This window comes from Phyllobates terribilis, unplaced genomic scaffold (genome assembly GCF_046119375.1).
Source record: "Phyllobates terribilis strain yellow unplaced genomic scaffold, ASM4611937v1 Scaffold_241__1_contigs__length_2998254, whole genome shotgun sequence".
NCBI lineage: Eukaryota > Metazoa > Chordata > Amphibia > Anura > Dendrobatidae > Phyllobates > Phyllobates terribilis.
This window is the reverse complement of record NW_027363001.1, coordinates 2976327-2998241: the sequence shown is the minus strand read 5'-3', so window position 1 is coordinate 2998241 and position 21915 is coordinate 2976327. Positions and strand designations below refer to the sequence as shown.

General features: G+C 44.3%; 14 non-coding genes and 1 pseudogene across 14 annotated transcripts; all 15 read right to left on the bottom strand.

Moving 5' to 3' along the window:
* Positions 1-200: 200 nt before the first annotated feature.
* LOC141217488 (U2 spliceosomal RNA) lies at positions 201-391 on the bottom strand. The gene has a single exon (XR_012286321.1). It is a non-coding gene; the product is annotated as a U2 spliceosomal RNA (small nuclear RNA).
* A 1112-nt stretch (positions 392-1503) lies between these two features.
* LOC141217536 (U2 spliceosomal RNA) lies at positions 1504-1694 on the bottom strand. The gene has a single exon (XR_012286368.1). It is a non-coding gene; the product is annotated as a U2 spliceosomal RNA (small nuclear RNA).
* A 1115-nt stretch (positions 1695-2809) lies between these two features.
* Positions 2810-2997, bottom strand: LOC141217619 (U2 spliceosomal RNA). The gene has a single exon (XR_012286443.1). It is a non-coding gene; the product is annotated as a U2 spliceosomal RNA (small nuclear RNA).
* A 2853-nt stretch (positions 2998-5850) lies between these two features.
* Positions 5851-6034, bottom strand: LOC141217613 (U2 spliceosomal RNA). Its single transcript, XR_012286440.1, has one exon. It is a non-coding gene; the product is annotated as a U2 spliceosomal RNA (small nuclear RNA).
* A 1997-nt stretch (positions 6035-8031) lies between these two features.
* Positions 8032-8222, bottom strand: LOC141217372 (U2 spliceosomal RNA). The gene has a single exon (XR_012286210.1). It is a non-coding gene; the product is annotated as a U2 spliceosomal RNA (small nuclear RNA).
* Positions 8223-9340: 1118 nt separating this feature from the next.
* Positions 9341-9531, bottom strand: LOC141217535 (U2 spliceosomal RNA). The gene has a single exon (XR_012286367.1). It is a non-coding gene; the product is annotated as a U2 spliceosomal RNA (small nuclear RNA).
* A 1118-nt stretch (positions 9532-10649) lies between these two features.
* Positions 10650-10840, bottom strand: LOC141217534 (U2 spliceosomal RNA). The gene has a single exon (XR_012286366.1). It is a non-coding gene; the product is annotated as a U2 spliceosomal RNA (small nuclear RNA).
* Positions 10841-11958: 1118 nt separating this feature from the next.
* Positions 11959-12149, bottom strand: LOC141217533 (U2 spliceosomal RNA). The gene has a single exon (XR_012286365.1). It is a non-coding gene; the product is annotated as a U2 spliceosomal RNA (small nuclear RNA).
* A 1115-nt stretch (positions 12150-13264) lies between these two features.
* On the bottom strand, positions 13265-13455 carry LOC141217532 (U2 spliceosomal RNA). Its single transcript, XR_012286364.1, has one exon. It is a non-coding gene; the product is annotated as a U2 spliceosomal RNA (small nuclear RNA).
* A 1115-nt stretch (positions 13456-14570) lies between these two features.
* On the bottom strand, positions 14571-14761 carry LOC141217531 (U2 spliceosomal RNA). Its single transcript, XR_012286363.1, has one exon. It is a non-coding gene; the product is annotated as a U2 spliceosomal RNA (small nuclear RNA).
* Positions 14762-15876: 1115 nt separating this feature from the next.
* Positions 15877-16067, bottom strand: LOC141217530 (U2 spliceosomal RNA). The gene has a single exon (XR_012286362.1). It is a non-coding gene; the product is annotated as a U2 spliceosomal RNA (small nuclear RNA).
* Positions 16068-17182: 1115 nt separating this feature from the next.
* On the bottom strand, positions 17183-17373 carry LOC141217529 (U2 spliceosomal RNA). The gene has a single exon (XR_012286361.1). It is a non-coding gene; the product is annotated as a U2 spliceosomal RNA (small nuclear RNA).
* Positions 17374-18488: 1115 nt separating this feature from the next.
* Positions 18489-18679, bottom strand: LOC141217527 (U2 spliceosomal RNA). The gene has a single exon (XR_012286359.1). It is a non-coding gene; the product is annotated as a U2 spliceosomal RNA (small nuclear RNA).
* Positions 18680-19794: 1115 nt separating this feature from the next.
* On the bottom strand, positions 19795-19985 carry LOC141217526 (U2 spliceosomal RNA). Its single transcript, XR_012286358.1, has one exon. It is a non-coding gene; the product is annotated as a U2 spliceosomal RNA (small nuclear RNA).
* Positions 19986-21100: 1115 nt separating this feature from the next.
* LOC141217616 (U2 spliceosomal RNA) lies at positions 21101-21281 on the bottom strand (annotated as a pseudogene).
* Between the last annotated feature and the right edge of the window lie 634 nt (positions 21282-21915).

Genomic DNA, 21915 nt, shown 5'->3' with positions numbered 1-21915 from the left:
TTACATGGCAATGCAATGCACAGTTGCTGAAGTTGAACCAAAATGAGCTTGTAATCTGGCTTCTGCAACTTTGAACATGAAAAATCCAATGAGGAGAAGAAAAGCAAAGCCAAAGAGTCCATCCCAAAATCCGACAAACAAGCAAAATGAACAAAAAACATTGAATTCAATTCTTTCTGATTTTAGAAACTGCATTAAAGAAGGGGTGCACCGGTCCTGGAGATACTGCAATACCAGGTCAATGCGTGGAGTGGACAGAGCAAGCTCTTTTTCCATCTCCCTGTTCTAAAAATCCATTTAATATATAGTCCCCAGATAGGGGACGTATCAGATATTAAACTGATAAGAACAGATACTACACTTGATCTTAGCCAAAAGGCCGAGAAGCGATAACCAGAATTGGTTTCAAACTACGGAGCCACCCAAGGATCCTGAAAAGTCCATTTGTGGAGATGAGCTCCTGGACTCCCGTTAAGAAGACATGTTGTCAACCTCTAGATCCCTTACATGCCTGCACTTTTCGGCTTGCTGCTGCTGCAATCCACGCGTTTTAGATCTGCATAACTCCACCTCTTTAAACACAGCACCTTCACCCCCTGCTGTTCCCACCCGCCTCAACACCGTTGGAAGGGAGGAGAACCAATTAAGGCGGGGGGTGGGGTGGAACGAGCAGCTGTCTACCCTTAGCAGGAGGGCTCCTGATTACATACCTCTCCTGCTGCTGCTGCTGGCTGTCCAGCAGCAGACTGAAGGTGGCTGCTGCTGTGCACAGGTATATAAAGGCTCAGAGCCTATTATGACACGCGCAGCCAGCGTTCCATTGCCACATTCCATCTACTGCAGGCAGGATACCTGGCTGGCTGAATGTCGCTGAGAAGCTCACAGAGACCGCCATAAGCAACAGTTTAACAGAATGCCACAGACTAATCAACCAAACTTTTTGGGTTGGGTTCTCTTTTATAGTCTGCAGGCATTAAATGAAAGAAGTCAGTGTTCCAGCAGAAGGAGACAACGTTTCAGAAAAGGCATTGTAGCAAACCAAAAAAGAAATTTTAAGCGCAGCAGAGTAACCAGCGCACATACCTGTTAGCTCAGGTGAGTTTAAAAGGCTGCTGTTGATAACAAGGGCATTTGCTAAATAGATGGTGTGTGTGCAACAATATACTGAAAGGTCAATTATATTGTGCAGCTTATCTCACCACCTGTAGTTATTTAGGTGAAAGCTCCAAAATGCTTGCCTAATATGTCTGTTTATCCAAAAGGAAGTAAAAAGGGAGAGCTAGAAAGATAGCATTGCATCACATTACATGGCAATGCAATGCACAGTTGCTGAAGTTGAACCAAAATGAGCTTGTAATCTGGCTTCTGCAACTTTGAACATGAAAAATCCAATGAGGAGAAGAAAAGCAAAGCCAAAGAGTCCATCCCAAAATCCGACAAACAAGCAAAATGAACAAAAAACATTGAATTCAATTCTTTCTGATTTTAGAAACTGCATTAAAGAAGGGGTGCACCGGTCCTGGAGATACTGCAATACCAGGTCAATGCGTGGAGTGGACAGAGCAAGCTCTTTTTCCATCTCCCTGTTCTAAAAATCCATTTAATATATGGTCCCCAGATAGGGGACGTATCAGATATTAAACTGATAAGAACAGATACTACACTTGATCTTAGCCAAAAGGCCGAGAAGCGATAACCAGAATTGGTTTCAAACTACGGAGCCACCCAAGGATCCTGAAAAGTCCATTTGTGGAGATGAGCTCCTGGACTCCCGTTAAGAAGACATGTTGTCAACCTCTAGATCCCTTACATGCCTGCACTTTTCGGCTTGCTGCTGCTGCAATCCACGCGTTTTAGATCTGCATAACTCCACCTCTTTAAACACAGCACCTTCACCCCCTGCTGTTCCCACCCGCCTCAACACCGTTGGAAGGGAGGAGAACCAATTAAGGCGGGGGGTGGGGTGGAACGAGCAGCTGTCTACCCTTAGCAGGAGGGCTCCTGATTACATACCTCTCCTGCTGCTGCTGCTGCTGGCTGTCCAGCAGCAGACTGAAGGTGGCTGCTGCTGTGCACAGGTATATAAAGGCTCAGAGCCTATTATGACACGCGCAGCCAGCGTTCCATTGCCACATTCCATCTACTGCAGGCAGGATACCTGGCTGGCTGAATGTCGCTGAGAAGCTCACAGAGACCGCCATAAGCAACAGTTTAACAGAATGCCACAGACTAATCAACCAAACTTTTTGGGTTGGGTTCTCTTTTATAGTCTGCAGGCATTAAATGAAAGAAGTCAGTGTTCCAGCAGAAGGAGACAACGTTTCAGAAAAGGCATTGTAGCAAACCAAAAAAGAAATTTTAAGCGCAGCAGAGTAACCAGCGCACATACCTGTTAGCTCAGGTGAGTTTAAAAGGCTGCTGTTGATAACAAGGGCATTTGCTAAATAGATGGTGTGTGTGCAACAATATACTGAAAGGTCAATTATATTGTGCAGCTTATCTCACCACCTGTAGTTATTTAGGTGAAAGCTCCAAAATGCTTGCCTAATATGTCTGTTTATCCAAAAGGAAGTAAAAAGGGAGAGCTAGAAAGATAGCATTGCATCACATTACATGGCAATGCAATGCACAGTTGCTGAAGTTGAACCAAAATGAGCTTGTAATCTGGCTTCTGCAACTTTGAACATGAAAAATCCAATGAGGAGAAGAAAAGCAAAGCCAAAGAGTCCATCCCAAAATCCGACAAACAAGCAAAATGAACAAAAAACATTGAATTCAATTCTTTCTGATTTTAGAAACTGCATTAAAGAAGGGGTGCACCGGTCCTGGAGATACTGCAATACCAGGTCAATGCGTGGAGTGGACAGAGCAAGCTCTTTTTCCATCTCCCTGTTCTAAAAATCCATTTAATATATGGTCCCCAGATAGGGGACGTATCAGATATTAAACTGATAAGAACAGATTTTTTTTTTTTTTTTTTTTTTTTTAAAAACCTATTCAGGTTAAAATTAAAGTCCACTCCACAGTCCTCTTCTCCCCAAAGGGAGACAAGACGTGGACTCCAACTTAAATCATCATCAGGTTTTGGTACTTTTAATGTCAGAAAAAAAAAATACAAAAATACAACAATACTTACAAAGAAAGAAATGTTTCAGAACCTGAATGGATACCAAAAAAATAAAACTTAAATTATAACTGTATTAACAACAGTAATAACATCAAGTAAAATACTTGTAACCATTATCAAAAGCATGAACCCCAACCCAACTCAGAACCTTAAGGGACAAATCTTCAACCCTTGATGCTGAAAAAACTTGTTTCAATACACCATCTGGTATTCTATATTTCACACAAAAAACATTTTTATCTCTTATTAGTTCTTTCCTAACATTCTCTATAAGATAGTCCAAACGTTTCTCATCATACAACTTACGGTACAACCGGTTAAAATATTCTGCATTCTTTATAAACATAGGTTGTTGAAAAACAACTATATTTTCTTCCATTGCCACCTCCACTTCCTGTTCCTTTCTCTTTTCTTGCTTTTTAACCTTACCACGGCCAGTTCCCTGACTTACACCTCCCATTTCACTCTCTACCCTATCCCCCCAATCTACTCTTGTTTTCTCCATCTCCCTCTGCACTCCTACAGGTTTGCTTTCTTTTCCCTTTACCACCAACACCTTTTCTACACTTTCCTCCTTTCTCTCTACCAAAACCTTTTTAACCACTACCTCCTTCTCTTTATTTCTTTTCCTCTTTGGGCAATTCTTAAAAACATGCGTATCTTCCTGACACAAGTTGCACTTCCTCCGATCTTTACAATCCTTTGACTCATGATCACCTTTTTTGCAAAAACCACATACACCACCCGAACAATTTTCCTTTCCATGCCCGTATTGACGACAAACTCGACAAAAAGTGGGTATACCACTGAAAAAAATATCACCATTTATATTACCCAACTTAAACCTAGCTGGGGGAAGCAACACAGTCCCCTGCTCATCTTCTTTGAAACGGACCAAAAATTTCCACTTCGAAGTCCAAAAACCAAATTCATTATAAATCTTCCCTTTTGGTGTTACTGACAAACAAAAAAACTCCAAAAATGTAAGAACATCCTCTTCGTCCACCAATGGAGAGTACATTTTAACAATGATCCATTTATCTCTAACGGGGAAGTGTGGCATTACACTTATCCCCTCCATTCTTTTATCCTGGCTTGCAGTCATTTTCCTTAGATATCCTTCAAAAAAAACTTTGTCAACAAAAACTATATCATAAACACCCCTCCTGGGGTAGTCCATTATCGCCAACACTTCTTCTGTCTTCAAACCAAAAAGATCCACAAGAACTTAACTCATCACATACCTAAAATCCTTTTGATCTCGAAAGTTCTCCTGAACAACCAAACGAATAGAATTCTGCACCTTAGCGAATTCAGGCACATGATCTTCCTCTCCTTCATGTGATGCTGCAGACATCTTCTTCACAAACAGGTTCTCCTCTTCTCAATAGAAACCTTCAACACCGAAGTGCCAGGTAGATGATCGCCTCCCGTTGCCCGGGGACTAATCCGACTCCCTAATAGCAGCAGGGAGGTGAAGCCCTGCTGAAAAACAGAGCGATCCCCCCAGGCCAAGGAGCCGGGTACCCCGAGCACCTCTCAGCCAAGACCAAGGCAGCAGCCACTAGATCACTGCACTTGATCTTAGCCAAAAGGCCGAGAAGCGATAACCAGAATTGGTTTCAAACTACGGAGCCACCCAAGGATCCTGAAAAGTCCATTTGTGGAGATGAGCTCCTGGACTCCCGTTAAGAAGACATGTTGTCAACCTCTAGATCCCTTACATGCCTGCACTTTTCGGCTTGCTGCTGCTGCAATCCACGCGTTTTAGATCTGCATAACTCCACCTCTTTAAACACAGCACCTTCACCCCCTGCTGTTCCCACCCGCCTCAACACCGTTGGAAGGGAGGAGAACCAATTAAGGCGGGGGGTGGGGTGGAATGAGCAGCTGTCTACCCTTAGCAGGAGGGCTCCTGATTACATACCTCTCCTGCTGCTGCTGCTGCTGGCTGTCCAGCAGCAGACTGAAGGTGGCTGCTGCTGTGCACAGGTATATAAAGGCTCAGAGCCTATTATGACACGCGCAGCCAGCGTTCCATTGCCACATTCCATCTACTGCAGGCAGGATACCTGGCTGGCTGAATGTCGCTGAGAAGCTCACAGAGACCGCCATAAGCAACAGTTTAACAGAATGCCACAGACTAATCAACCAAACTTTTTGGGTTGGGTTCTCTTTTATAGTCTGCAGGCATTAAATGAAAGAAGTCAGTGTTCCAGCAGAAGGAGACAACGTTTCAGAAAAGGCATTGTAGCAAACCAAAAAAGAAATTTTAAGCGCAGCAGAGTAACCAGCGCACATACCTGTTAGCTCAGGTGAGTTTAAAAGGCTGCTGTTGATAACAAGGGCATTTGCTAAATAGATGGTGTGTGTGCAACAATATACTGAAAGGTCAATTATATTGTGCAGCTTATCTCACCACCTGTAGTTATTTAGGTGAAAGCTCCAAAATGCTTGCCTAATATGTCTGTTTATCCAAAAGGAAGTAAAAAGGGAGAGCTAGAAAGATAGCATTGCATCACATTACATGGCAATGCAATGCACAGTTGCTGAAGTTGAACCAAAATGAGCTTGTAATCTGGCTTCTGCAACTTTGAACATGAAAAATCCAATGAGGAGAAGAAAAGCAAAGCCAAAGAGTCCATCCCAAAATCCGACAAACAAGCAAAATGAACAAAAAACATTGAATTCAATTCTTTCTGATTTTAGAAACTGCATTAAAGAAGGGGTGCACCGGTCCTGGAGATACTGCAATACCAGGTCAATGCGTGGAGTGGACAGAGCAAGCTCTTTTTCCATCTCCCTGTTCTAAAAATCCATTTAATATATGGTCCCCAGATAGGGGACGTATCAGATATTAAACTGATAAGAACAGATTTTTTTATTTTATCGAAAGCCCGAATTCGTGTACAAAACCCGAGTGCGCTTAAAAAAGTGACAAGTGCCACAAAAAAAGTGCACTAGGATGCTGGTCTTCTTGAAACCCTCTCCAAAAGGAGAAGGGTCCCCCAAACCATTCCCCGTCCCTCCGAGCCAAAAGGCCACAGCGAGGAACAGGGACAAAAAGCCACCTCCAGCCGAAGCCAGAGGCGACCCAATCTTACCCCCAGCACCTGCCCGAGTTCTCACCCGAGCAAGGCACTGGGAGCCAAAGACTGTGCTCCCCTCCCGGAAGAGGGGAGCCAACAAAGCTCTCCTCCCAAAAGAGGAGAGCCAGGGGGGGTTCAGGGGGGAGCGGAACCTGATGGCCACACACTCCCCCCCTAGACCTGCCAAGAGAGGAACCCGTAAGGGAACCGCATCCCGACAAAGTCCTAGTAGGACGTGACACACGTGAATAAGTGGACACACAGTGACAAAGAAATTAAATAAATAGTGAAGGTTTCACAGTATAATACTGCCCGGACCTTCGACCGGGAATTGAAAAATTCCCCATCCTAAGGCCAGAAGGCCCGGAATAAGGGTGTGTGCGAAGAAAGAAAATTTGAAGTGCTTGTGCAAATGTGCCATAAACTCAAGTGGGGTTCCCAATCCCAGTGAGTTAAGGCACCCCAGGGTCACCACTCCTGGGGCACTTCACACTTCGGGCTTTCGATCTTCCCCGGCCCAATGGCGTCGATCCTGGGGGGCCATGCTTTCCACCAGATGACTATATTAGCCACCTGGCATACTAACAAGCGCCTAAACCCCAGTGTGCATAATGTATCAATCTACTAGGGCGGCCAACATCCAAAACCGCCTTTTCGAAATATACTACACCTGATCTTAGCCAAAAGGCCGAGAAGCGATAACCAGAATTGGTTTCAAACTACGGAGCCACCCAAGGATCCTGAAAAGTCCATTTGTGGAGATGAGCTCCTGGACTCCCGTTAAGAAGACATGTTGTCAACCTCTAGATCCCTTACATGCCTGCACTTTTCGGCTTGCTGCTGCTGCAATCCACGCGTTTTAGATCTGCATAACTCCACCTCTTTAAACACAGCACCTTCACCCCCTGCTGTTCCCACCCGCCTCAACACCGTTGGAAGGGAGGAGAACCAATTAAGGCGGGGGGTGGGGTGGAACGAGCAGCTGTCTACCCTTAGCAGGAGGGCTCCTGATTACATACCTCTCCTGCTGCTGCTGCTGCTGGCTGTCCAGCAGCAGACTGAAGGTGGCTGCTGCTGTGCACAGGTATATAAAGGCTCAGAGCCTATTATGACACGCGCAGCCAGCGTTCCATTGCCACATTCCATCTACTGCAGGCAGGATACCTGGCTGGCTGAATGTCGCTGAGAAGCTCACAGAGACCGCCATAAGCAACAGTTTAACAGAATGCCACAGACTAATCAACCAAACTTTTTGGGTTGGGTTCTCTTTTATAGTCTGCAGGCATTAAATGAAAGAAGTCAGTGTTCCAGCAGAAGGAGACAACGTTTCAGAAAAGGCATTGTAGCAAACCAAAAAAGAAATTTTAAGCGCAGCAGAGTAACCAGCGCACATACCTGTTAGCTCAGGTGAGTTTAAAAGGCTGCTGTTGATAACAAGGGCATTTGCTAAATAGATGGTGTGTGTGCAACAATATACTGAAAGGTCAATTATATTGTGCAGCTTATCTCACCACCTGTAGTTATTTAGGTGAAAGCTCCAAAATGCTTGCCTAATATGTCTGTTTATCCAAAAGGAAGTAAAAAGGGAGAGCTAGAAAGATAGCATTGCATCACATTACATGGCAATGCAATGCACAGTTGCTGAAGTTGAACCAAAATGAGCTTGTAATCTGGCTTCTGCAACTTTGAACATGAAAAATCTAATGAGGAGAAGAAAAGCAAAGCCAAAGAGTCCATCCCAAAATCCGACAAACAAGCAAAATGAACAAAAAACATTGAATTCAATTCTTTCTGATTTTAGAAACTGCATTAAAGAAGGGGTGCACTGGTCCTGGAGATACTGCAATACCAGGTCAATGCGTGGAGTGGACAGAGCAAGCTCTTTTTCCATCTCCCTGTTCTAAAAATCCATTTAATATATGGTCCCCAGATAGGGGACGTATCAGATATTAAACTGATAAGAACAGATACTACACTTGATCTTAGCCAAAAGGCCGAGAAGCGATAACCAGAATTGGTTTCAAACTACGGAGCCACCCAAGGATCCTGAAAAGTCCATTTGTGGAGATGAGCTCCTGGACTCCCGTTAAGAAGACATGTTGTCAACCTCTAGATCCCTTACATGCCTGCACTTTTCGGCTTGCTGCTGCTGCAATCCACGCGTTTTAGATCTGCATAACTCCACCTCTTTAAACACAGCACCTTCACCCCCTGCTGTTCCCACCCGCCTCAACACCGTTGGAAGGGAGGAGAACCAATTAAGGCGGGGGGTGGGGTGGAACGAGCAGCTGTCTACCCTTAGCAGGAGGGCTCCTGATTACATACCTCTCCTGCTGCTGCTGCTGCTGCTGGCTGTCCAGCAGCAGACTGAAGGTGGCTGCTGCTGTGCACAGGTATATAAAGGCTCAGAGCCTATTATGACACGCGCAGCCAGCGTTCCATTGCCACATTCCATCTACTGCAGGCAGGATACCTGGCTGGCTGAATGTCGCTGAGAAGCTCACAGAGACCGCCATAAGCAACAGTTTAACAGAATGCCACAGACTAATCAACCAAACTTTTTGGGTTGGGTTCTCTTTTATAGTCTGCAGGCATTAAATGAAAGAAGTCAGTGTTCCAGCAGAAGGAGACAACGTTTCAGAAAAGGCATTGTAGCAAACCAAAAAAGAAATTTTAAGCGCAGCAGAGTAACCAGCGCACATACCTGTTAGCTCAGGTGAGTTTAAAAGGCTGCTGTTGATAACAAGGGCATTTGCTAAATAGATGGTGTGTGTGCAACAATATACTGAAAGGTCAATTATATTGTGCAGCTTATCTCACCACCTGTAGTTATTTAGGTGAAAGCTCCAAAATGCTTGCCTAATATGTCTGTTTATCCAAAAGGAAGTAAAAAGGGAGAGCTAGAAAGATAGCATTGCATCACATTACATGGCAATGCAATGCACAGTTGCTGAAGTTGAACCAAAATGAGCTTGTAATCTGGCTTCTGCAACTTTGAACATGAAAAATCCAATGAGGAGAAGAAAAGCAAAGCCAAAGAGTCCATCCCAAAATCCGACAAACAAGCAAAATGAACAAAAAACATTGAATTCAATTCTTTCTGATTTTAGAAACTGCATTAAAGAAGGGGTGCACCGGTCCTGGAGATACTGCAATACCAGGTCAATGCGTGGAGTGGACAGAGCAAGCTCTTTTTCCATCTCCCTGTTCTAAAAATCCATTTAATATATGGTCCCCAGATAGGGGACGTATCAGATATTAAACTGATAAGAACAGATACTACACTTGATCTTAGCCAAAAGGCCGAGAAGCGATAACCAGAATTGGTTTCAAACTACGGAGCCACCCAAGGATCCTGAAAAGTCCATTTGTGGAGATGAGCTCCTGGACTCCCGTTAAGAAGACATGTTGTCAACCTCTAGATCCCTTACATGCCTGCACTTTTCGGCTTGCTGCTGCTGCAATCCACGCGTTTTAGATCTGCATAACTCCACCTCTTTAAACACAGCACCTTCACCCCCTGCTGTTCCCACCCGCCTCAACACCGTTGGAAGGGAGGAGAACCAATTAAGGCGGGGGGTGGGGTGGAACGAGCAGCTGTCTACCCTTAGCAGGAGGGCTCCTGATTACATACCTCTCCTGCTGCTGCTGCTGCTGCTGGCTGTCCAGCAGCAGACTGAAGGTGGCTGCTGCTGTGCACAGGTATATAAAGGCTCAGAGCCTATTATGACACACGCAGCCAGCGTTCCATTGCCACATTCCATCTACTGCAGGCAGGATACCTGGCTGGCTGAATGTCGCTGAGAAGCTCACAGAGACCGCCATAAGCAACAGTTTAACAGAATGCCACAGACTAATCAACCAAACTTTTTGGGTTGGGTTCTCTTTTATAGTCTGCAGGCATTAAATGAAAGAAGTCAGTGTTCCAGCAGAAGGAGACAACGTTTCAGAAAAGGCATTGTAGCAAACCAAAAAAGAAATTTTAAGCGCAGCAGAGTAACCAGCGCACATACCTGTTAGCTCAGGTGAGTTTAAAAGGCTGCTGTTGATAACAAGGGCATTTGCTAAATAGATGGTGTGTGTGCAACAATATACTGAAAGGTCAATTATATTGTGCAGCTTATCTCACCACCTGTAGTTATTTAGGTGAAAGCTCCAAAATGCTTGCCTAATATGTCTGTTTATCCAAAAGGAAGTAAAAAGGGAGAGCTAGAAAGATAGCATTGCATCACATTACATGGCAATGCAATGCACAGTTGCTGAAGTTGAACCAAAATGAGCTTGTAATCTGGCTTCTGCAACTTTGAACATGAAAAATCCAATGAGGAGAAGAAAAGCAAAGCCAAAGAGTCCATCCCAAAATCCAACAAACAAGCAAAATGAACAAAAAACATTGAATTCAATTCTTTCTGATTTTAGAAACTGCATTAAAGAAGGGGTGCACCGGTCCTGGAGATACTGCAATACCAGGTCAATGCGTGGAGTGGACAGAGCAAGCTCTTTTTCCATCTCCCTGTTCTAAAAATCCATTTAATATATGGTCCCCAGATAGGGGACGTATCAGATATTAAACTGATAAGAACAGATACTACACTTGATCTTAGCCAAAAGGCCGAGAAGCGATAACCAGAATTGGTTTCAAACTACGGAGCCACCCAAGGATCCTGAAAAGTCCATTTGTGGAGATGAGCTCCTGGACTCCCGTTAAGAAGACATGTTGTCAACCTCTAGATCCCTTACATGCCTGCACTTTTCGGCTTGCTGCTGCTGCAATCCACGCGTTTTAGATCTGCATAACTCCACCTCTTTAAACACAGCACCTTCACCCCCTGCTGTTCCCACCCGCCTCAACACCGTTGGAAGGGAGGAGAACCAATTAAGGCGGGGGGTGGGGTGGAACGAGCAGCTGTCTACCCTTAGCAGGAGGGCTCCTGATTACATACCTCTCCTGCTGCTGCTGCTGCTGCTGGCTGTCCAGCAGCAGACTGAAGGTGGCTGCTGCTGTGCACAGGTATATAAAGGCTCAGAGCCTATTATGACACACGCAGCCAGCATTCCATTGCCACATTCCATCTACTGCAGGCAGGATACCTGGCTGGCTGAATGTCGCTGAGAAGCTCACAGAGACCGCCATAAGCAACAGTTTAACAGAATGCCACAGACTAATCAACCAAACTTTTTGGGTTGGGTTCTCTTTTATAGTCTGCAGGCATTAAATGAAAGAAGTCAGTGTTCCAGCAGAAGGAGACAACGTTTCAGAAAAGGCATTGTAGCAAACCAAAAAAGAAATTTTAAGCGCAGCAGAGTAACCAGCGCACATACCTGTTAGCTCAGGTGAGTTTAAAAGGCTGCTGTTGATAACAAGGGCATTTGCTAAATAGATGGTGTGTGTGCAACAATATACTGAAAGGTCAATTATATTGTGCAGCTTATCTCACCACCTGTAGTTATTTAGGTGAAAGCTCCAAAATGCTTGCCTAATATGTCTGTTTATCCAAAAGGAAGTAAAAAGGGAGAGCTAGAAAGATAGCATTGCATCACATTACATGGCAATGCAATGCACAGTTGCTGAAGTTGAACCAAAATGAGCTTGTAATCTGGCTTCTGCAACTTTGAACATGAAAAATCCAATGAGGAGAAGAAAAGCAAAGCCAAAGAGTCCATCCCAAAATCCGACAAACAAGCAAAATGAACAAAAAACATTGAATTCAATTCTTTCTGATTTTAGAAACTGCATTAAAGAAGGGGTGCACCGGTCCTGGAGATACTGCAATACCAGGTCAATGCGTGGAGTGGACAGAGCAAGCTCTTTTTCCATCTCCCTGTTCTAAAAATCCATTTAATATATGGTCCCCAGATAGGGGACGTATCAGATATTAAACTGATAAGAACAGATACTACACTTGATCTTAGCCAAAAGGCCGAGAAGCGATAACCAGAATTGGTTTCAAACTACGGAGCCACCCAAGGATCCTGAAAAGTCCATTTGTGGAGATGAGCTCCTGGACTCCCGTTAAGAAGACATGTTGTCAACCTCTAGATCCCTTACATGCCTGCACTTTTCGGCTTGCTGCTGCTGCAATCCACGCGTTTTAGATCTGCATAACTCCACCTCTTTAAACACAGCACCTTCACCCCCTGCTGTTCCCACCCGCCTCAACACCGTTGGAAGGGAGGAGAACCAATTAAGGCGGGGGGTGGGGTGGAACGAGCAGCTGTCTACCCTTAGCAGGAGGGCTCCTGATTACATACCTCTCCTGCTGCTGCTGCTGCTGGCTGTCCAGCAGCAGACTGAAGGTGGCTGCTGCTGTGCACAGGTATATAAAGGCTCAGAGCCTATTATGACACGCGCAGCCAGCGTTCCATTGCCACATTCCATCTACTGCAGGCAGGATACCTGGCTGGCTGAATGTCGCTGAGAAGCTCACAGAGACCGCCATAAGCAACAGTTTAACAGAATGCCACAGACTAATCAACCAAACTTTTTGGGTTGGGTTCTCTTTTATAGTCTGCAGGCATTAAATGAAAGAAGTCAGTGTTCCAGCAGAAGGAGACAACGTTTCAGAAAAGGCATTGTAGCAAACCAAAAAAGAAATTTTAAGCGCAGCAGAGTAACCAGCGCACATACCTGTTAGCTCAGGTGAGTTTAAAAGGCTGCTGTTGATAACAAGGGCATTTGCTAAATAGATGGTGTGTGTGCAACAATATACTGAAAGGTCAATTATATTGTGCAGCTTATCTCACCACCTGTAGTTATTTAGGTGAAAGCTCCAAAATGCTTGCCTAATATGTCTGTTTATCCAAAAGGAAGTAAAAAGGGAGAGCTAGAAAGATAGCATTGCATCACATTACATGGCAATGCAATGCACAGTTGCTGAAGTTGAACCAAAATGAGCTTGTAATCTGGCTTCTGCAACTTTGAACATGAAAAATCCAATGAGGAGAAGAAAAGCAAAGCCAAAGAGTCCATCCCAAAATCCGACAAACAAGCAAAATGAACAAAAAACATTGAATTCAATTCTTTCTGATTTTAGAAACTGCATTAAAGAAGGGGTGCACCGGTCCTGGAGATACTGCAATACCAGGTCAATGCGTGGAGTGGACAGAGCAAGCTCTTTTTCCATCTCCCTGTTCTAAAAATCCATTTAATATATGGTCCCCAGATAGGGGACGTATCAGATATTAAACTGATAAGAACAGATACTACACTTGATCTTAGCCAAAAGGCCGAGAAGCGATAACCAGAATTGGTTTCAAACTACGGAGCCACCCAAGGATCCTGAAAAGTCCATTTGTGGAGATGAGCTCCTGGACTCCCGTTAAGAAGACATGTTGTCAACCTCTAGATCCCTTACATGCCTGCACTTTTCGGCTTGCTGCTGCTGCAATCCACGCGTTTTAGATCTGCATAACTCCACCTCTTTAAACACAGCACCTTCACCCCCTGCTGTTCCCACCCGCCTCAACACCGTTGGAAGGGAGGAGAACCAATTAAGGCGGGGGGTGGGGTGGAACGAGCAGCTGTCTACCCTTAGCAGGAGGGCTCCTCATTACATACCTCTCCTGCTGCTGCTGCTGCTGGCTGTCCAGCAGCAGACTGAAGGTGGCTGCTGCTGTGCACAGGTATATAAAGGCTCAGAGCCTATTATGACACGCGCAGCCAGCGTTCCATTGCCACATTCCATCTACTGCAGGCAGGATACCTGGCTGGCTGAATGTCGCTGAGAAGCTCACAGAGACCGCCATAAGCAACAGTTTAACAGAATGCCACAGACTAATCAACCAAACTTTTTGGGTTGGGTTCTCTTTTATAGTCTGCAGGCATTAAATGAAAGAAGTCAGTGTTCCAGCAGAAGGAGACAACGTTTCAGAAAAGGCATTGTAGCAAACCAAAAAAGAAATTTTAAGCGCAGCAGAGTAACCAGCGCACATACCTGTTAGCTCAGGTGAGTTTAAAAGGCTGCTGTTGATAACAAGGGCATTTGCTAAATAGATGGTGTGTGTGCAACAATATACTGAAAGGTCAATTATATTGTGCAGCTTATCTCACCACCTGTAGTTATTTAGGTGAAAGCTCCAAAATGCTTGCCTAATATGTCTGTTTATCCAAAAGGAAGTAAAAAGGGAGAGCTAGAAAGATAGCATTGCATCACATTACATGGCAATGCAATGCACAGTTGCTGAAGTTGAACCAAAATGAGCTTGTAATCTGGCTTCTGCAACTTTGAACATGAAAAATCCAATGAGGAGAAGAAAAGCAAAGCCAAAGAGTCCATCCCAAAATCCAACAAACAAGCAAAATGAACAAAAAACATTGAATTCAATTCTTTCTGATTTTAGAAACTGCATTAAAGAAGGGGTGCACCGGTCCTGGAGATACTGCAATACCAGGTCAATGCGTGGAGTGGACAGAGCAAGCTCTTTTTCCATCTCCCTGTTCTAAAAATCCATTTAATATATGGTCCCCAGATAGGGGACGTATCAGATATTAAACTGATAAGAACAGATACTACACTTGATCTTAGCCAAAAGGCCGAGAAGCGATAACCAGAATTGGTTTCAAACTACGGAGCCACCCAAGGATCCTGAAAAGTCCATTTGTGGAGATGAGCTCCTGGACTCCCGTTAAGAAGACATGTTGTCAACCTCTAGATCCCTTACATGCCTGCACTTTTCGGCTTGCTGCTGCTGCAATCCACGCGTTTTAGATCTGCATAACTCCACCTCTTTAAACACAGCACCTTCACCCCCTGCTGTTCCCACCCGCCTCAACACCGTTGGAAGGGAGGAGAACCAATTAAGGCGGGGGGTGGGGTGGAACGAGCAGCTGTCTACCCTTAGCAGGAGGGCTCCTGATTACATACCTCTCCTGCTGCTGCTGCTGCTGGCTGTCCAGCAGCAGACTGAAGGTGGCTGCTGCTGTGCACAGGTATATAAAGGCTCAGAGCCTATTATGACACGCGCAGCCAGCGTTCCATTGCCACATTCCATCTACTGCAGGCAGGATACCTGGCTGGCTGAATGTCGCTGAGAAGCTCACAGAGACCGCCATAAGCAACAGTTTAACAGAATGCCACAGACTAATCAACCAAACTTTTTGGGTTGGGTTCTCTTTTATAGTCTGCAGGCATTAAATGAAAGAAGTCAGTGTTCCAGCAGAAGGAGACAACGTTTCAGAAAAGGCATTGTAGCAAACCAAAAAAGAAATTTTAAGCGCAGCAGAGTAACCAGCGCACATACCTGTTAGCTCAGGTGAGTTTAAAAGGCTGCTGTTGATAACAAGGGCATTTGCTAAATAGATGGTGTGTGTGCAACAATATACTGAAAGGTCAATTATATTGTGCAGCTTATCTCACCACCTGTAGTTATTTAGGTGAAAGCTCCAAAATGCTTGCCTAATATGTCTGTTTATCCAAAAGGAAGTAAAAAGGGAGAGCTAGAAAGATAGCATTGCATCACATTACATGGCAATGCAATGCACAGTTGCTGAAGTTGAACCAAAATGAGCTTGTAATCTGGCTTCTGCAACTTTGAACATGAAAAATCCAATGAGGAGAAGAAAAGCAAAGCCAAAGAGTCCATCCCAAAATCCAACAAACAAGCAAAATGAACAAAAAACATTGAATTCAATTCTTTCTGATTTTAGAAACTGCATTAAAGAAGGGGTGCACCGGTCCTGGAGATACTGCAATACCAGGTCAATGCGTGGAGTGGACAGAGCAAGCTCTTTTTCCATCTCCCTGTTCTAAAAATCCATTTAATATATGGTCCCCAGATAGGGGACGTATCAGATATTAAACTGATAAGAACAGATACTACACTTGATCTTAGCCAAAAGGCCGAGAAGCGATAACCAGAATTGGTTTCAAACTACGGAGCCACCCAAGGATCCTGAAAAGTCCATTTGTGGAGATGAGCTCCTGGACTCCCGTTAAGAAGACATGTTGTCAACCTCTAGATCCCTTACATGCCTGCACTTTTCGGCTTGCTGCTGCTGCAATCCACGCGTTTTAGATCTGCATAACTCCACCTCTTTAAACACAGCACCTTCACCCCCTGCTGTTCCCACCCGCCTCAACACCGTTGGAAGGGAGGAGAACCAATTAAGGCGGGGGGTGGGGTGGAACGAGCAGCTGTCTACCCTTAGCAGGAGGGCTCCTGATTACATACCTCTCCTGCTGCTGCTGCTGCTGGCTGTCCAGCAGCAGACTGAAGGTGGCTGCTGCTGTGCACAGGTATATAAAGGCTCAGAGCCTATTATGACACGCGCAGCCAGCGTTCCATTGCCACATTCCATCTACTGCAGGCAGGATACCTGGCTGGCTGAATGTCGCTGAGAAGCTCACAGAGACCGCCATAAGCAACAGTTTAACAGAATGCCACAGACTAATCAACCAAACTTTTTGGGTTGGGTTCTCTTTTATAGTCTGCAGGCATTAAATGAAAGAAGTCAGTGTTCCAGCAGAAGGAGACAACGTTTCAGAAAAGGCATTGTAGCAAACCAAAAAAGAAATTTTAAGCGCAGCAGAGTAACCAGCGCACATACCTGTTAGCTCAGGTGAGTTTAAAAGGCTGCTGTTGATAACAAGGGCATTTGCTAAATAGATGGTGTGTGTGCAACAATATACTGAAAGGTCAATTATATTGTGCAGCTTATCTCACCACCTGTAGTTATTTAGGTGAAAGCTCCAAAATGCTTGCCTAATATGTCTGTTTATCCAAAAGGAAGTAAAAAGGGAGAGCTAGAAAGATAGCATTGCATCACATTACATGGCAATGCAATGCACAGTTGCTGAAGTTGAACCAAAATGAGCTTGTAATCTGGCTTCTGCAACTTTGAACATGAAAAATCCAATGAGGAGAAGAAAAGCAAAGCCAAAGAGTCCATCCCAAAATCCAACAAACAAGCAAAATGAACAAAAAACATTGAATTCAATTCTTTCTGATTTTAGAAACTGCATTAAAGAAGGGGTGCACCGGTCCTGGAGATACTGCAATACCAGGTCAATGCGTGGAGTGGACAGAGCAAGCTCTTTTTCCATCTCCCTGTTCTAAAAATCCATTTAATATATGGTCCCCAGATAGGGGACGTATCAGATATTAAACTGATAAGAACAGATACTACACTTGATCTTAGCCAAAAGGCCGAGAAGCGATAACCAGAATTGGTTTCAAACTACGGAGCCACCCAAGGATCCTGAAAAGTCCATTTGTGGAGATGAGCTCCTGGACTCCCGTTAAGAAGACATGTTGTCAACCTCTAGATCCCTTACATGCCTGCACTTTTCGGCTTGCTGCTGCTGCAATCCACGCGTTTTAGATCTGCATAACTCCACCTCTTTAAACACAGCACCTTCACCCCCTGCTGTTCCCACCCGCCTCAACACCGTTGGAAGGGAGGAGAACCAATTAAGGCGGGGGGTGGGGTGGAACGAGCAGCTGTCTACCCTTAGCAGGAGGGCTCCTGATTACATACCTCTCCTGCTGCTGCTGCTGCTGGCTGTCCAGCAGCAGACTGAAGGTGGCTGCTGCTGTGCACAGGTATATAAAGGCTCAGAGCCTATTATGACACGCGCAGCCAGCGTTCCATTGCCACATTCCATCTACTGCAGGCAGGATACCTGGCTGGCTGAATGTCGCTGAGAAGCTCACAGAGACCGCCATAAGCAACAGTTTAACAGAATGCCACAGACTAATCAACCAAACTTTTTGGGTTGGGTTCTCTTTTATAGTCTGCAGGCATTAAATGAAAGAAGTCAGTGTTCCAGCAGAAGGAGACAACGTTTCAGAAAAGGCATTGTAGCAAACCAAAAAAGAAATTTTAAGCGCAGCAGAGTAACCAGCGCACATACCTGTTAGCTCAGGTGAGTTTAAAAGGCTGCTGTTGATAACAAGGGCATTTGCTAAATAGATGGTGTGTGTGCAACAATATACTGAAAGGTCAATTATATTGTGCAGCTTATCTCACCACCTGTAGTTATTTAGGTGAAAGCTCCAAAATGCTTGCCTAATATGTCTGTTTATCCAAAAGGAAGTAAAAAGGGAGAGCTAGAAAGATAGCATTGCATCACATTACATGGCAATGCAATGCACAGTTGCTGAAGTTGAACCAAAATGAGCTTGTAATCTGGCTTCTGCAACTTTGAACATGAAAAATCCAATGAGGAGAAGAAAAGCAAAGCCAAAGAGTCCATCCCAAAATCCAACAAACAAGCAAAATGAACAAAAAACATTGAATTCAATTCTTTCTGATTTTAGAAACTGCATTAAAGAAGGGGTGCACCGGTCCTGGAGATACTGCAATACCAGGTCAATGCGTGGAGTGGACAGAGCAAGCTCTTTTTCCATCTCCCTGTTCTAAAAATCCATTTAATATATGGTCCCCAGATAGGGGACGTATCAGATATTAAACTGATAAGAACAGATACTACACTTGATCTTAGCCAAAAGGCCGAGAAGCGATAACCAGAATTGGTTTCAAACTACGGAGCCACCCAAGGATCCTGAAAAGTCCATTTGTGGAGATGAGCTCCTGGACTCCCGTTAAGAAGACATGTTGTCAACCTCTAGATCCCTTACATGCCTGCACTTTTCGGCTTGCTGCTGCTGCAATCCACGCGTTTTAGATCTGCATAACTCCACCTCTTTAAACACAGCACCTTCACCCCCTGCTGTTCCCACCCGCCTCAACACCGTTGGAAGGGAGGAGAACCAATTAAGGCGGGGGGTGGGGTGGAACGAGCAGCTGTCTACCCTTAGCAGGAGGGCTCCTGATTACATACCTCTCCTGCTGCTGCTGCTGCTGGCTGTCCAGCAGCAGACTGAAGGTGGCTGCTGCTGTGCACAGGTATATAAAGGCTCAGAGCCTATTATGACACGCGCAGCCAGCGTTCCATTGCCACATTCCATCTACTGCAGGCAGGATACCTGGCTGGCTGAATGTCGCTGAGAAGCTCACAGAGACCGCCATAAGCAACAGTTTAACAGAATGCCACAGACTAATCAACCAAACTTTTTGGGTTGGGTTCTCTTTTATAGTCTGCAGGCATTAAATGAAAGAAGTCAGTGTTCCAGCAGAAGGAGACAACGTTTCAGAAAAGGCATTGTAGCAAACCAAAAAAGAAATTTTAAGCGCAGCAGAGTAACCAGCGCACATACCTGTTAGCTCAGGTGAGTTTAAAAGGCTGCTGTTGATAACAAGGGCATTTGCTAAATAGATGGTGTGTGTGCAACAATATACTGAAAGGTCAATTATATTGTGCAGCTTATCTCACCACCTGTAGTTATTTAGGTGAAAGCTCCAAAATGCTTGCCTAATATGTCTGTTTATCCAAAAGGAAGTAAAAAGGGAGAGCTAGAAAGATAGCATTGCATCACATTACATGGCAATGCAATGCACAGTTGCTGAAGTTGAACCAAAATGAGCTTGTAATCTGGCTTCTGCAACTTTGAACATGAAAAATCCAATGAGGAGAAGAAAAGCAAAGCCAAAGAGTCCATCCCAAAATCCGACAAACAAGCAAAATGAACAAAAAACATTGAATTCAATTCTTTCTGATTTTAGAAACTGCATTAAAGAAGGGGTGCACCGGTCCTGGAGATACTGCAATACCAGGTCAATGCGTGGAGTGGACAGAGCAAGCTCTTTTTCCATCTCCCTGTTCTAAAAATCCATTTAATATATGGTCCCCAGATAGGGGACGTATCAGATATTAAACTGATAAGAACAGATACTACACTTGATCTTAGCCAAAAGGCCGAGAAGCGATAACCAGAATTGGTTTCAAACTACGGAGCCACCCAAGGATCCTGAAAAGTCCATTTGTGGAGATGAGCTCCTGGACTCCCGTTAAGAAGACATGTTGTCAACCTCTAGATCCCTTACATGCCTGCACTTTTCGGCTTGCTGCTGCTGCAATCCACGCGTTTTAGATCTGCATAACTCCACCTCTTTAAACACAGCACCTTCACCCCCTGCTGTTCCCACCCGCCTCAACACCGTTGGAAGGGAGGAGAACCAATTAAGGCGGGGGGTGGGGTGGAACGAGCAGCTGTCTACCCTTAGCAGGAGGGCTCCTGATTACATACCTCTCCTGCTGCTGCTGCTGCTGGCTGTCCAGCAGCAGACTGAAGGTGGCTGCTGCTGTGCACAGGTATATAAAGGCTCAGAGCCTATTATGACACGCGCAGCCAGCGTTCCATTGCCACATTCCATCTACTGCAGGCAGGATACCTGGCTGGCTGAATGTCGCTGAGAAGCTCACAGAGACCGCCATAAGCAACAGTTTAACAGAATGCCACAGACTAATCAACCAAACTTTTTGGGTTGGGTTCTCTTTTATAGTCTGCAGGCATTAAATGAAAGAAGTCAGTGTTCCAGCAGAAGGAGACAACGTTTCAGAAAAGGCATTGTAGCAAACCAAAAAAGAAATTTTAAGCGCAGCAGAGTAACCAGCGCACATACCTGTTAGCTCAGGTGAGTTTAAAAGGCTGCTGTTGATAACAAGGGCATTTGCTAAATAGATGGTGTGTGTGCAACAATATACTGAAAGGTCAATTATATTGTGCAGCTTATCTCACCACCTGTAGTTATTTAGGTGAAAGCTCCAAAATGCTTGCCTAATATGTCTGTTTATCCAAAAGGAAGTAAAAAGGGAGAGCTAGAAAGATAGCATTGCATCACATTACATGGCAATGCAATGCACAGTTGCTGAAGTTGAACCAAAATGAGCTTGTAATCTGGCTTCTGCAACTTTGAACATGAAAAATCCAATGAGGAGAAGAAAAGCAAAGCCAAAGAGTCCATCCCAAAATCCGACAAACAAGCAAAATGAACAAAAAACATTGAATTCAATTCTTTCTGATTTTAGAAACTGCATTAAAGAAGGGGTGCACCGGTCCTGGAGATACTGCAATACCAGGTCAATGCGTGGAGTGGACAGAGCAAGCTCTTTTTCCATCTCCCTGTTCTAAAAATCCATTTAATATATGGTCCCCAGATAGGGGACGTATCAGATATTAAACTGATAAGAACAGATTTTTTTTTTTTTTTTTTTAAAACCTATTCAGGTTAAAATTAAAGTCCACTCCACAGTCCTCTTCTCCCCAAAGGGAGACAAGACGTGGACTCCAACTTAAATCATCATCAGGTTTTGGTACTTTTAATGTCAGAAAAAAAAATTACAAAAATACAACAATACTTACAAAGAAAGAAATGTTTCAGAACCTGAATGGATACCAAAAAAATAAAAATTAAATTATAACTGTATTAACAACAGTAATAACATCAAGTAAAATACTTGTAACCGTTATCAAAAGCATGAACCCCAACCCAACTCAGAACCTTAAGGGACAAATCTTCAACCCTTGATGCTGAAAAAACTTGTTTCGATACACCATCTGGTATTCTATATTTCACACAAAAAACATTTTTATCTCTTATTAGTTCTTTCCTAACATTCTCTATAAGATAGTCCAAACGTTTCTCATCATACAACTTACGGTACAACCGGTTAAAATATTCTGCATTCTTTATAAACATAGGTTGTTGAAAAACAACTATATTTTCTTCCATTGCCACCTCCACTTCCTGTTCCTTTCTCTTTTCTTGCTTTTTAACCTTACCACGGCCAGTTCCCTGACTTACACCTCCCATTTCACTCTCTACCCTATCCCCCCAATCTACTCTTGTTTTCTCCA